Source organism: Mus pahari, chromosome 19 (assembly GCF_900095145.1).
Source record: "Mus pahari chromosome 19, PAHARI_EIJ_v1.1, whole genome shotgun sequence".
In the NCBI taxonomy this organism is placed as follows: domain Eukaryota; kingdom Metazoa; phylum Chordata; class Mammalia; order Rodentia; family Muridae; genus Mus; species Mus pahari.
In genome coordinates this window covers 835,386-851,643 of record NC_034608.1, presented here as the reverse complement: position 1 = coordinate 851,643, position 16,258 = coordinate 835,386, and positions in this window count along the sequence as shown.

Sequence of the window (16,258 nt, the reverse complement as noted above, 5' to 3'; positions counted from 1 at the left end):
AGGATGCTGTCAATAGGACAAAAAGGCAACTAACAGATTGGGCAAGATCTCCCCATTTGGGATTTGGGTATGTAGAGCTGTGGAACAGGGTTGGCTCCAGGGTTCAGACTGAAAATGGAAGGGTACTGTCTCCTGCTGCTCTGAGGTTCCTGTGTCCTGTGGGCTCCAGGTGGGTCCCACTTGGTCCAGGTATAGGAACAGAAGTGGTATTCTCACCTGTGGTCTTAGGTGGATTTCTGAATATTGAACCATCTCTACATCCCTGGAATGAAGCCTACTTAATTGTGGTGTATGATCGTTTTGATGTGTTCTTAGATTCAGTTTGCGAGAATTTTATTGAGTATTTTTGCATCCATATTTATATGGGAAATTGGTCTGAAGTTCTGTTTCTTTGTTGGGTATTTGTGTGGTTTTGGTATCAGTATAACTATGACTTCATAGAACGATTTGGGTAGTGTTCCTTCTGCTTCAATTTTGTGGAATATTTTGAAGAGTATTAGTATTAGGTCGTCATTGAAGGTGTGACAAAATTGTGCACTAAAGCCATCTGGTCCTGGACCTTTTTTGGTTTGGAGACTTTTTTTTAATTTATTTATTTTTATTAGATATTTTCTTTATTTACATTTCAAATGCTATCCCGAAAGTTCCCTATACCCTCACCCCACCCTCATCCCCTACCCACTCACTCCCACTTCTTAGCCCTGATACTGGGGTATATAAAGTTTGCAAGACCAAGGGGCCTCTCTTTCCAATGATGGCCAATTAGGCCATCTTCTGCTACATATGCAGCTAGAGACATAAACTCTGGGAGGTACTGGTTAGTTCATACTGTTGTTCCACCTATAGGGTTGCAGACCCCTTCAGCTCCTTGAGTACTTTCTCTAGCTCCTCCATTGGGGGCCCTGTATTCCATCCAATAGCTGACTGTGAGCATCCACTTCTGTGTTTGCCAGGCACTGGCATAGCCTCACAAGAGACTGCTATATCAGGGTCCCTTCAGCAAAATCTTGCTGGCATGTGCAATAGTGTCTGGATTTGGTGGCTGATTATGGGATGGATCCCCGGGTGGGGTAGTCTCTGGATAGTCCATCCTTTCATCTTAGTTCCAAAACTTTGTCTTTGTTACTCCTTTCATAGGTATTTTGTTCCCTATTCTAAGGAGGAATGAAGTATCCACACATTGGTCTTCCTTCTTCTTGGTTTTCTTGTGTTTTGGAAATTGTGTCTTGGGTATTCTAAGTTTCTGGGCTAATATCCACTCATCAGTGAGTGCATATCTAGTGACTTCTTTTGTGATTGGGTCACCTCACTAAGGATGATATCTTCCAGATATATCAATTTGCCCAAGAATTTCACAAATTCATTGTTTTTAATAGCTGAGTAGTACTCCATTGTGTAAATGTACCACATGCTTCTATTTCTTTAGGGGTTATGGGAATGTTTAGATGGTTTATCTGACCCTCATTTAACTTTGGTATTTGGTATCTGTCTAGAAAATTGTCTGTTTCATCCAGATTTTCCAGTTTTGTTGAAAATAGGCTTATTTTTTTAAAAGATTTATTTATTTATTTATTTATTTATTTATTTATTTATTTATTTATTTAATATGAGTACACTGTAGCTATCTTCAGATACACCACAAGAGGGCATCAAATATTATTACAGATGGTTGTGAGTCACCATGTGTTCACTAGGAGATGAACTCAGTACCTCTTGAAGAATGGTCAATGCTCTTAACCACTGAGGAGTCTCTCCAGCCCAAATATAGGCTTTTTTAGTAAGATCTCATGATTTTTTGAATGTCCTCAATTGCTGTTGTTATATCTCCCTTTTCATTTCTGGGCTGGCATTTGTGTTCTCTTAGGGTTGCTTTGAGATCTTCCCAGGATCTTCTGGCTTTCATAGTCTCTGGTGAGAAGTCTGGTGTGATTCTGATAGGTCTGCCTTCATATGTTACTTGACCTTTTCCCCTTACTGCTTTTAATATTCTTTCTTTGTTTTGTGCATTTGGTGTTTTGACCATTTTGTGAAGGGAGGACTTTCTTTTCTGGTACAGTCTATTTGGGTTTTGTTGGCTTTTTGTATGTTTGAAGGCACCTCTTTTTTTTTAGGTTAGGGAAGTTTTCTTCTATAATTTCATTGAAAATATTTACTGGCCATTTAATTGAGAATCTTCACTCTCTTTTATACCTATTATCCTTAGGTTTGATCTTCTCATTCTGTTCTGGATTTCCTGGATGTTTGGGTTAGGACTTCTTGAATTTTGCATTTTCTTTGACTTTTGTGTCAATATTTTCTACGCTATCTTTGGCTCCTGAGATTCTCTCTTCTCTCTCCTGTATTCTGTTGGTGATGCTTGTGTGTATGATCTCTGATCTCTTTTCTAGGTTTTGTATTTCCCAGATTGTCTGCCTCTGTGATTTCTTTATTGTTTCTATTTCCATTTTTAGATCCTGGATAGGTTTGTTATTTCCTTCACTGGTTTGGTTGAGTTTTCCTGTAATTCTTTAAGGGATTTTTTTGTTTCTTCATTAAGGGCTTCTACCTGTTTACCTGTTTTGTATTTCTTTAAGGGAGTTATTTATGTTCTTCTTAAAGCTCTCTATTATCATCATGATATGCTATTTTTCCACCAGAGTCTTGCTTTTCTGCTGTGTTTGTTATCCAGGGCTTGCTGTGGTGGGAGAATTATCAACTGAGGAAAATTAAAGGGTGGAGAAGCACCTAAATAATTGTTCAACATCCTTAGTCATCAGGGAAATGGAAATCAAAACAACCCCGAGATTCCACCTCACACCAGTCAGAATGGCTAAGATCAAAAACTCAGGTGACAGCAGATGCTGGCGAGGATGAGGAGAAAGCAGGGCACTCCTCCATTTCTGGTGGGATTTCAATCTGGTACAACCACTTTGGATATCAGTTTGGTAGTTCCTCAGAAAACTGGACACAGTACTACCTGAGGACCCAGCTATACCACTCCTGGGTATATACCCAGAAGATGCTCCAACATGTAATAAGGACATTGCTCCACTATGTTCATCACAGTCATATTTATAATAGCCAGAAGCTGAAAACAATCCAGATGTTCCTCAACAGAAGAATGGATATAGAAAATGTAGTGCATTTACACAGTGGAATATTACTCAGCTATCAAAAATGACTTCATTTCATTTGCAGGTAAATGGATATAACTTGAAAATATCATCTGGAGTGAGGTAACTCAATCCCAAAAGAACACATGGTATACGCTCACTGGTAAGTGGATTAGCCCCAAAGTCAGAATATCCAAGATTCAATTCACATAACATATGAAGCCTAAGAAGATGGAAGACCAAAATGTGGATTCTTCAGTGCTTTTTAGAAGTGTGAACAAAATATTCACAAGAGGAATTAAGGAGACAAAGTGTGGAGCAGAAACTGGGAATCCACCCATACATAGCCACCAAACCCAGAGGTTATTGTGCATGCCCGGGAAGTGCTTGCTGATGGAAGCCTGAGAGGCTCTGTCAGAGCCTGACAAAGACAGAGGCAGATGCTCGCAGCTTACCATTGGACTGAGTACAGGGTCTCTGATGGAGGAGTTGGAGAAGGGACTGAAGGAGCTGAGGGGGTTTGCAGCCCCATGGAAAGAGCAACATTGCCAACAGGCCAGACTCCCCCTGGAGCTCTTGGGAACTGGACCACCAACCAAAGAATACACATGGAGCAGCCCATGGCACTGAATACATATGTGGCAGAAGATGGCCTTGTTGGACACCAGTGGGAGGAGAGGCCCTTGGGCCTGAGGGTGTTCGATGCCCCAGTGTAGGGAAATGCCAGGATGTGAGGATAGCAGTGGGTGGATGTGTGAGGGAGCACCCTCATAGAAGCAGGGGGAGAGGGGTGGGATAAGGGGTTTGCAAAGGGGAGACCTGGAAAGGGGAAAGCATTTGAAATGTAAATAAAGAAAATATCCAATCAAAAAAATTTTTGGAAAATGTAATTTCTTTTTTCCCCCTTTTCTTTCTTTCCTTTTGTTTATTGTTTATCATGCTTGAGTTTAACTCAGGGTCTTGTGTATAGTAAGCAGATACACCAATGTGCTACAGCCTCACCCCTTGGGAATTACCTTAAAAGGAAAATGAAAATGTGTAGAGTGTTTCCTAATTCATCAGTAGTTATGTATGTATTATTTTTAAAAATTTCCCATTACTCCTGTCTCATTTTTAAATGCAAATTGAGAGTAAGCAGACAACAATAGGTCTGTTACTAACAAACTTACCATGGTTGTCATGGGGGCAGAAATGCAGCTGCTTGGAAAGAAATATGGCCGAAACATGCCTGAAGAGAGAGCGAAGGTTCACCAGAAGAAGAGCCTTGCAAAACAGCATAGAAGTTGGAAAGTGAATAAACCAACAACTTCAATACCACTAGGAAAGCACCACATTTCAGTTAAAAAAAATACCACAGTTGACGTTTAGGAATAAGTTGATTATTCTGTTTCCCCAACACTTATATTTAGGACATGTATCTACAAGTTAATGATAATGAGCCCATATGATATTATAAATGAAAACACATCATAATATAATTCCACTGTGGACAGTAATTTCATTACTTCAAAGTAGGTATCACATGCAGTTTTTTTTTAAATCTCTGCTAGAATTTGCAAGGAAGGAATCAGTTTCTCCCACAATGGAGGGAATTTTCCAGAATAATTTTTGGGGAGGCTGATCCACTATTTCTCATGTCAATTTGAAATATTAAAGTCTCAATAGTTTACTAATAAATATTCCATTTTAGCATCTTCCCATAAAAATAGAAAATAAAATGTCCCAAGGACTGTGGAGCAATGGGTTATATACAGACGGCCTAGTCTCCAGTTGAGCTGAGGTTGTGAACCCTGGAACCTGGTGGTGATAATTCACCTACATGGGACGGAAGGCATTCCCTCATGTCTCCTGGACACCTGGCTCCTGCCGAAGTTACCACCCCCACAGCCCCCACAGGAGAAGCATGGCTTTTAGTCACATAGACTATGTCCCAAGCTTCTGACCTTCAGGCTAGACTCCTCCCAGTTTCCTAGCAACAGTAAGATAACAAGCCCAACATAAGAGGGGCTGTTTGGCCCCACCTTGCTCTCTCCTCTCACTTTCTTACTCTCTCTCCCTCACTCTCTTAAGCTTTTTCTTTCCTTACTCTCTCTCTTATTCTCTCTTTCTTACTTTCTAGCCTTTCCTCTTTCTCTCTCTTACCCCCTTCCCTCCTTTTTGCCATGGCCTCTCTCTCTCTCTCTCTCTCTCTCTCTCTCTCTCTCTCTCTCTCTCTCCTTCTCTCTTTCTCCCTGCCTTTCTACAATAAAGCTCTAAAACCATAGACTGTCTCTGCTCATCAAGGCCCGCTGAGCTTGAATGATGGGATAGGCTTTCCTGTAATGAGCTGTTTCTAATCTCCCAATGGAAGGCCTTCCTGTGCTCCAGCCATGGATCGGACTAAGGACTCTCACCTGTGTGGAAACCTCTCTCCCTCTGCCCTGTCTCCATATCTCTGGGGCTAAGGGTGTCACCCCGGGGTCCCTGATATTGGGGGCTGCCCCTTTTCCACCCCCCATCAAGTGGGGTCAGTGGCTTAGATGCCTACCCAGGGCCAAGTGGAAAGCCTCTGGCAGCCCTCCCACGTCTGCCTGCCCAGAGCACAGGAACTCTGGCCAGACATGGGCTCCTTCCCTCCCCATCCTTCCCCTACACCCCTTAGAGCCCACAAAGGACACTAACTTATTTTTAAGCAGAAGGCAGTGCTCCCCCAGTCAGAGCCTACTCTGACCCGAATATCTTCTCTTCTAACCTGAGAGGACTCAAAGACCCCTGGTGTAAATGAGGGAATACGCTCAGTGTCTCTCAGGGAAAGGTGCTTATAATGTATCTGTAGGCCTGTTCCTCAATGAAGCAGCTACTCTCCTTCCACAATAAACCTGAGCATAAACAACATTCCAGTCATGCCAAACACTGATCATTCCCGTCTATCCTGCCTGATGCTCTCACATTTGCTCGGTATCATGAGGCTGTTTCTTCAAACAGGGAAACTCCAGGTGAAAGTTTCTTTTTTTTACTCTGGCTTGTGTCAGCAATGCATACCAGGCCCACTCCTGCAATGACTATAAGTAACATCTCACTACAAACCATGCATCATCTGTCTCGTTTCTCTATTTCTAGAAATAGCACCATATAGAACTTCTGCCTTTCTTAGCTAGTCACTTCCACTGAGTACAACTGAGGGCTGTTCCTACTCTCTCAGAGCCGCCTCCTCTGTATTTTATCTTTTTTTATTCTGTCTATTCACACAGAACTTTGCTCCATACCATAACTAGTCCTCTTCTCCATAACTAGTCCTCTTCTCCATAACTAGTCGTCTTCTAAGCCTTGAAATGTTTCCAAGATGATGCTGGGTGGTGTTGCTGAGAGCTTGGAGAACAGTAGAGACATTCAAGTGCAGGTCACATGAAACGAAGTCCTTTTGCACTGACCTCTGGTTCCTTCTATCACCCAGGAAGTGTCACTGCTCACTGTAGAGATGACAAATCCACTTGGTTCCAGACCAGAGACTTACTGGTGTCACCAACGCTGCCATTCCCTGGACTCAGGAATACATAATTTACAAAGATACAAATAATGAGTAAATCAGCTGAGGCTTTTCACACTTGGGAAAAACACAATGATGGGGAAGTAATGCATCTCTAACAATAAAAGTCAAATTATTAGACTCAGATCTATTTAACCCATGGATTATGACCCCCCCTTGGGGATTGCAAATCAAAAATCCTGCATATCAGATACATCACAATTCAAAATAGGCAAATTACAGATTTAAAGTAGCAACAAAATAATTTTATCACTGGGGGCCACCACAACATGGGAAACTGTATGTAATGAAGTGTGGCATTGTTAAGACTGAAAGCCATGGGATCAGAGGGATGAGGCTGGATTCAAGAAGGGTGGTTTCAATTTAAAAATGAGGTACAGAGCTAAAAGAGAAATCTCAACAGAGGAATCTCTAATGCCCAAGAAAAACATAAAGAAATGTTTATTGTCCTTAGTCATTAGGTAAGTGCAAATCAAAACAAGTCTGAGATTCTACTTTATACCCATCAGAATGGATAAGATTAAAATCTCAAGTGACTGCACATCATGGTGAGGATATGGAACAAGATGAACACTCCTACATTGCTAGTGGGAGTGTAAACTTGTACTGCTCTGGAAATCAATCTGGCAGTTTCTCAGAAAATTGAGAGTAGTTCTATCTCATGGCCCAACTATACCACTCCAGAGCATATACCCAAAAGATGCTATACCATCCCACAAAGACACTTGCTCCACTATGTTCATAGCAGCTTTATTCATAATAGCCAGATATCTCTTAACCAAAGAATGGATACAGAAAATGTAGTTCCCTTGCACAATGGAATACTACTCAATTATTAAAAATCAGGACACCAAAAATTTTTCAGGCAAATGGATGGAACTAGAAAATATCATTCTGAGTGAGGTAATGCCATGGACTGGCCTCAGTCGGCCTCCCTCAATCCACAGGGGATATCAGGGTCTAGGTCAGGTGGGCAGGAGTCAGCGAGAAATGACAAACAAATATGGACACAAAGGAGTGTGCTGTATCTTAATGTAATTTGTCAAATTGAGAATCAAAATTTTTATACAGAAGAAGATAGGGAAGTTAGGTGACACATGGCAAGGTACAATGAGGTTACTGGATGCTTAATGACTCTTACACAAAACAGAGGAATACAAACACAAAGACTGGCAGGAACTGGGCAATAAAACAACTGAGACAAAGTCAGCTCTATCTAAGGTCAGCTATATTCTTAGAAGCCAGGTGTGAGGCCTTTACATTCCTGGGGCAAGGGCTTTCATGCCCAAGTCATGGTTCTAATTAGGGACTTCCAATCTAACTAACCTTCTCATGAATAATGCAATACTCTAAAACCACAACCTGATCTATTTCCTAAACCATTATAAATTCCTGTATATGGGAGCCACTCGACTTTTATTCTAAGTGATAGTGTGGGGGCACTTTCTATTAATAAGTAATGTAGTCTGCCATACATAACTATAATAAGAATTCTAAACTTACTTTGCTAAGCTTGCCCTGAGATTTCTAACTCTATGTAATAGATAGTAATGCCTGATTTCTTTTACTATCTCCCTTACAATACAAGAGGCAGTTCTGAATGTCACTGAATAGGCAACATTCTTACTGAATTCCAAGCCCAGGGTTGGCTCAAGGGTTGGCATTGGTGAAGGCCAGGAAGCAAAGTTCAAGTTTGCTTAGGTATTTGGCAAGTCATTGCTTAGAGACACCTATAATAAAACAATACTGAAAGAAATCACACAAATCCATTCGCAAGGACAAGTTTGGAGCATTCGTTATACGGGATGCCACGGTTCCAGGAGACTAAATTTCTGTGAACTTTTTGCCTCAAGACTGCATCCAGGCTTTTGGCTTGTCACACAGGTTGCTACTGTAGTGGATGTAGCAAGGTAACCCACAGCCACAAGGACGTGCATGGTACGTAATCCCTTATAAGTAGATATTAGCCATAAAGAACAGGATATGCACAATACAATCCACAAGCCCAAAGAAGCTAAACAAGATGGAAGGATCAAGCAAAGATGCTTGAATCTCACTCAGAGGGGGAAACAAAATAGTCACAGGAGGCTGATGGATGGAGGGAACAGGTGGGAGAAGGGATTTAGAAAGGAATTCAGAGATTTAGGATCCGGTATGGTGAGGGACAGAAGAGAAGACCAGAGGGCCAGGAGAATGAATGGAAATCAGCAACTGGTGAGGGTGCAGGTGTTGGGACATGCCAGAGCCCTAGGATGGGAGAGGCTCCCAGGAATGTATTGAGATTGCTTTAGCTGAGACTTCCAGCAGTGGGGATATGAAACCTGAAATGGCCACCTCCTGTAGCCAGGCAGAACTCCCTGTGGAAGGATAAGGACACCAACCCACCCATAAAACTTTTAACTCATAATTTATCCTGTCTACAAAGAAGTGCAGGGACAAAGATGGAGAAGAGGTTAAAGAATGGCCAACCAATGACTGGCAGAACTTTTGCCCCTGGGGATACTGTTACACTTACAGACAGCAGCCTGGCATAAGTGTCCTCTGAGAGGGTCTACCCAGCAGAGGACTGAAACAGATGCAAAGACCCCTGGTAAAGTATTGGATGGAGCTTATGGAAGAATTATGGGAAGAATTGAGGGCTTCATGGAAAATAGGAACTGCATGGGAGGACCATCAGCGTCAACTAACCTGGACCCTTTGGGTTTGTCAGAAACTGAACCACTAACCAAACACATGGGCTGGACCTAGGCCTCCCACAAATATGTAGCAGATGTGGAGCTTGGTCTTCATGCTGGTGCCACAGCAGCTGGATCAGGGGCTGTTGTCCACCTATGGATCCCAATCCCCTAACTTGGTAGCCTTGCCAAGCCTCAGTAGGAGAAGATGCACATAGCCCTGCAGAGACTTGATGTGCGTGGTCAGAGGAGGAGGAGGATGGGAGAAGGGACTGTGTGAAGGTGGAACTTGGAGTGTGGCAGCATTTGGGGTGTTTAATTAATTAATTAATTAATTAAAATAAAGCAGATAAAATAAATGGATATTAGCCATAAAGTACAGGATACTCACATTACAATCTACAGACCCAAAGAATCTAAATAGTATGGAAAGGCCAAGGGAGGAGTCTTGAATCTCACTCAGAAGGTAAAATAAAATAGTCATCATGGGTGTATGGTGGGTGGGCACTGGGTGGCAGAGGGGATGGAGAGCGGCAAGAGTGGATCAGGTATGGGTAGAGAGGGCTGGAAGAGTGAATGGAAATTAGCAAATGGTAGGTGGGTGTGGGGGCATCCCTTATACAAGCCAGAGACATAAAATGGGGGAGGCTCCAGAGAGTCTATGAAGGTGACTCTGAGACTCTTAGCAGTTGAGGATATAGTACCTAAAGTGATCACCTCCTGTAGCCAGGAAGGATCTCCCAGTGGAAGGATAAGGATGCCAACCCACCCACCAAACCTTCAACCAAAAATTTGTCCTGCCTATAGTAGGTGCAGGGACAAAGGTGAAGCAGAGACTGAGAGAATGACTAACCAGGGGCTGGATCTACTTAAGACTCATCCCATGTGCAAGAACTAAGACTATTAATAATACTCTGTTATGCTTGCAGACAGGAGTCTAACATGACTGTCCTCCGAGAGGCTCCACCCAGAAGTGGGGAATCAAATCATCTTGAACTGTTATGAATAGTTTGAGATACCATGTGAGTGCTGGGAACCAAACTAGTGTCCTTTGATATAGCACACAACGTTCTTAACCACTTAGCCATCACTCCAGCCCTTAATTATCTTCCCCTTCTTCCTTATCCTTGCATATCCACTCCTCATCTGCTTTACTTCATAAAAGGTCAGACCTTTCAGAGATAGCAACCAAACATGGTATGTCAAGTTCCAGCAATACCGTGCACCTCCCTTCATATTAAGGCTGGGCAGTGGAACCAAGTATGAGGAGTAGAATCCCCAAAGCATGTAAAAGAGGCAGAGACAGCCGCCACTCCCACTGTTAAAGAGTCCCATGAGGCCAAGCTACACAGCCATGGCATATATGTAAAGTGCCTGGATCAGACACATGCCGGCTCCATGACTGACACTTTAGACTGTGTGAACCCCTATGATCCCAGGTTAGTTAATTCTTCATGTTTCCTGTGGTATCCTCAATGCTTCTGGGTCCTGCCATCTTTCTCTCTTCTGCAGAATTCCTGGAGTTCCACCTAACATGGCAGTGGGTTTCTGGTGATGTAAGGGTTGGCGAAGATATTTTCCCAATCTGTAGGCTGCTGCTTTGTTTGAGAAAGTCCCACCTTCAAGTAAGCACACAGATCCTGACCAAGACTGAGGCAGAGTCTACACAGACTCTTTCTTACCGCCTTGAGCAGTACTGTCCTCAGCTTCTTGGACACCAGCAGACACATAGGATTTCAGTATTAACCCAGCAGAGGTAATCCATCTATGCCTTAAGTGACTATACTTTATGAAAAATAAATCATGAATGAGATAGTCATGAGGCAAGGAGTGGGGGATAAACATAGATTTAAGTTTCTGATGAGTTACTTTCTCACTAAGAAAACATTGCTCCTGCTGGTTCAACATCTGGTATGTTGCTGTCAGACAGGGCAGAAGAGAGAGGAGATCCTGCTTGAGTCACAGCACTAGGGAAACAAAAGCAGTTGACAGGATAGGGCAGTTCCTCTTCCTCTGAGACTACTGAAATGGTAACATGGTGATAAGTGGGAGAAACCACCATAAAAGGCCAACCCTCTGTGTCTTCCTGTCTGGCTAGGCATTATCCCCAACCATCTGCAAGGTTGCAGTCACAGGGGGAATGCCCTGACTGGAAGACTCACGGCGTTTGCTTTGGTGAGATGTGAAGGGAGGAAAGAAACTTCCTACTGCGGGGGTGGAGGTTTTACTCCAGAGCAGCATTGCTCCATCAAGACATCCCAAGAACTCAAAGGCAAGAGTGGGAGAGAAGGCCTACTCAGACCCCAGTTACAAATCTCTCACTGGGAATTCTTCTCTCTCTCTCTCTCTCTCTCTCTCTCTCTCTCTCTCTCTCTCTCTCTCTCTCTCTCAGAAGAGCCTCATGAAGCCCAAGTAGTCCTTAAACTCCTGATCCTCCTCTCTCAGCCTCCTATATGCCAGGATTATAGGCCAGGGGTGCGTTACATTCTCTCCTTACAGAAGCAGCATCTCCCTGGAATGTTTTGATGTCTGACCTATTTTCACCAATAGCCAGGCCTTAGCAATAAATAGTCTTATTGACTTCCTGAACAGGAGCTTTCCAGCTGAGAGTAATCTACGGTAAGCGTTTCCTCAAATGCCTCAGGTTGCTCCTCCTAACGAAGATCAAGAGAGCATCTCTGGGAGTGGGAACGGACAATGTCCGATGTGGAATGTGTCAGTGAAACTGAAAAGGGTTGCGAGGCAGAGTGCTGAGTGTGATATCATATATCACAGCTGTTGATTTCCTTTAAGGGATCCTTCCAAAGCCTGCCATGAGGGCTGAGCCAGGATCTGTGGTTTCCAAAGGCACTCGGGTGACCATCTTATGTGAGGGAACCCCAGGTGCTTAGAATTACTATCTTTATAAACATGGAAATGAACATTCCTGGCCCAGAATGACTCTAATGAAGCCTGGAAACAAGGCCAAGTGTTTAATCCCATTTCTAAAATGGTCCCAGGCTGATCAATAGCTCTGTATCTATGAGAAGCCTCCTAGTTGGTCAGAGAACATTGATACTCTGGAGTTGGTGGTGACAGATAAATGTTCCAGCCCGAGTCTCTATGTTCAAGTCTGTCAGTTCTGGAGTGTTTCCCTCCCACAGCCCAGAGCTGAGGGCCAGTGTGGGCTGTGTATGCAAACCCATGCACATGTAACCTTCTGTCTAGGATTCTTCAGAAAACCCATACTTTCAGCCCTGTACAGCTGTGTAGTGACCTCAGAATGGAGCATGACCCCCCCCCCCGGTGTATCTCATGGGAGATATGACAGTTTTATTCTGACAAAGGAAAATGAGAAGTTCTCCAGGTTCTTGGATTCACAGCCTCTAAAATCTGTTGGGAAGTTCCAGACCCTTTTCCATGTGGATCCTTTGACAACCAGTCACAGAGGAATGTTTAGATGCTATGACTAAAAAAATATTTCATATATGGGGTCTGAGCCCAGTGACCCCCTGGAAATACACATATAAGGTAAGGTGGCCACGGCAGCCTCATGGTCTTTTTTTGAAACCCATGGGCTCTGCTCATTTCGGAGTCCCAAGCAAGAGGGTACTGAAGAGAACTCCTAGGTCATGCACTAGAATTTTGTAATGTTAAAGTAGTAGTACCTGCATGGTGTGATGGGAGGGGCAGATATAAGGATGGAACCAGCGACTTTCCTTCCAAGGCTGTCTAAGAAGCCCTCCTTATTGATACAGCATGGCCCTATCCTGGCTCCTGGAGAGGTACTAACCCATCAGTGTTTCTCTGATATCAGCTTCCATGGATTTGCTCTGTCCAGAGAAGGTAAGGAGGAACTGACTTCTCCTGGCATCCTGGCCTACAAAACCTAGCTGGACATGTGGGATAACTTTCCCCCGGAGCCCCATGAGTGACTCCCGTGGGAGAAAGAATATATTACATACTGTACACAGTCTCTCCTCTAAGTGACCTGCCTTTCACACTAATCACAAGTGAGAGGACCAGTCCAGTCAGAGACTCTGTGACTGTAGAAGTCCAGATTGTGAAGATCAAAATGAGGGGTGTGGTCTCAATAAGAAACAGATACAGAGATAAAACTAAATCAGTGATACCTAAGTACTTAGAGACTGGTGCTGGCAAAGTCTCAGCACAGATCAAGGTGAGCCACCTCTCATCTATCTTTCTTCTCTCTAGAACAACTTCTTGCCACACCCTGACTTTTAGCACACACAGGCCCCAAAGTGTCCTTTGGAGAGAATGTCACCCTGATGTGTCAATCACAGAGTCAAATGGACACTTTCCTTCTGTCTAAAGAGGGGAGTGCCCACCCACTTCTTCATTTAAGATCATTGTTGCAATCTGGGCTGTACCAGGCATTTTTTTTCCATGAGGGATGTGACCTTTGCATCTACAAGTACTGCATTTGTCACATCTTATCCCCTTATCTGTTGTCACACCTCAGTAACCTTGTGGAGCTTGTGGTCTCACGTAAGTGGTCCTTGACCGCTTTAAGCTAAAATGGTAACTCGTGATAGTACACTTGGAAGAACTCTTAGCTGGAATATGTGTGAGGGGAAACAGGGAGGATCAGTCACATGAGGATTTACCACCCAAAGATACCTAACCAAAACAGCAGTTCTTCAATGAACTCCATCAACTCTTTGTTTAATTTCAGAAAGTTTTACATGGGCAGCAGAGGAGTCTTGGGTGGCTTCAAGTCAGGTGTAAGACAATAGGACATGAAATCTCCAGGGTCACCGCATCTACCTCACATTCCATTTGTCTTCTTTTGTAGGATCCTCTGGTGACCCCAACTCCTCATGCCAAGAGTTCATTCCAACATTTGATGTGTGCCAGTGGCCTTTATCCTGAGAGCCTGCTCTTTCTACAGGCTCCCTGGCAACCTAATCATATTCATACCTGGCTTTTATGTCAGCTCAGTTTGTGTCCAAGGTTCCAGAGGCTAAGCTGAGATCCTATCAGTGTTTGAAATATCCGAGACTTAGAGGCTGCACTGCGTAAGGAAACATCCAGATAGAGATGTTAGGGCTCAACCTGGGGAGAAGAAGGTGGGTGAGGTGGAGAACAGAGTACATCTCTCTATCCTTCTCCAGCATGCTTCGAAGTCCATGAGATTCCAGTGCTGAGAGTACTGAGTGTAGTGTTGAGATGTAGGTTCTAGGGAGTCAGAGCAAATTATAGGCTTGATACAACTTGATTTTTTTCTTTCTTTTCTTTTCTTTTCTTTTCTTTTCTTTTTCTTTCTTTCTTTCTTTCTTTCTTTCTTTCTTTCTTTCTTTCTTTTTATATTCACAGTTAGACAAGCCTTAATTCTGTCAGGGCCTCCATTATTTCATCAGTAAAAGCAAGAAGATAAATCCTCATTTTAAGTGCCTTTCAGCATCGACCTAATCTGGGAACTCTACTGATGTAGATTCTCTATTGTGTAGGTTCTACTACCTGATTCTTCAGTTGGCCTGTCCCTTCTACTAAGGTCATAGCAACATGTGCAAGGGTGGAGAACAGGACTGTGGGAAGGCATTCGGGGTTCTTCCATCCAGCTCATGGAATTTATGTCTAGTGTGAGGAGCAATGCCTGAAGAAAGATTCCCTGGGTTCAAACCCCATCTTTGCAACTTCTATCCAGGTGATCTTGCTTAATAGAAAGGGAGATGAGCACTTAGTACATGATTGTGAGAATGCCAATGAATGCAAAGACCCAGCATAGGTCTTGCACACAGTGGGTGCTCAGGCAGGTAGCATGCTTCCTTATTCATGATGTTGTCTTTGCTCCAGGACTGAAAAAGTACCTGAAGGTTCTTGTTGGTAAAGGCAAGAAGATTGGGTAGTACAACCTACACAATAAAGAATCCACATCAACAGACGTCTCAGATTAGGTCAATGCTGAAAGACAACTAAGAATGAGGATTGATCTTCTTGTCTTTACTTGCAGTCTTCCTTTTGTTGCTTTTTCTCCTCACATTCCTCCTTCTGCAATGCAAGCATCAAAAGAAACTCAGAAAAAAGGATGAGTGGGTATGAGTATAGATGATCAGGATCTCAGAAGGTGGTCGGCTCCCCTTGTTCCATCCAATCATGAGTTTAGGTTACCAAGACCAAGGAAATCATTCAGACTTGGATAGATGAACTTAGAAACACCTGTGTAAAAATCTCAGAGAAGAAAATATGATTTTAGTATCTGTGCAGATTGTCAGGTATTCTGTGCAAAATTTCCATCTCCTGAAACTTACCCCATGAGTTGTAAGGCTTTTTTTCCTTCTCTGCAGATGCCCGGACTTAAGGGAGTTCCATCCTCCTGCCTAACGCTCCTCCATCTCTTTCAGCCAAGAGAGAGATCACTGGCTGACAACTTATTGCAGAAGCTGAGGAGACGGTGACTGAGGACAGAGTTCCTCCAGCCCAGAGACACAGATTCACACTTGGCTGGCAGGACTCACTCCCCCCAAATACCCTTTTTGTCTCCACAGTTCTGTTTCAGGCGTTGCCATCGATGACAAAATCTTGTGGAGAGGAAGAAGATTCTGGGGGAGAGAAAAGTCCAAGCTCTCAGCCTCAGAGTGGCAGTGGCAAGGTTTAGGGATTTTCACTCTGAGAAACTAACCCCGCACTGTGGAACCAGAACATCACCATGCTTCCTGGTTATTTCTCCTCATCTTAGACTTCACGCATACCCCATGGATGGTGTGGACCTGAACACTGTTGGTTAGTTCCCTGTCTCCATTTGGAGGGATAAGACTTAGGGTCCAGTTTAGTAGTAGCCTTTTTGTTCTCTCTCAGGGGCTCACTGACAGCCATAGCTCCTACCTCTCTTCTGCAAGCACCTTCTTCCTATATGCTAGGTTCTCTCTCTCTCTCTCTCTCTCTCTCTCTCTCTCTCTCTCTCTCTCTCTCTCTCTCTTCCTGGGACTACATGGCTCCTCCCTCATGTTCCCTCTCTGGCTTCT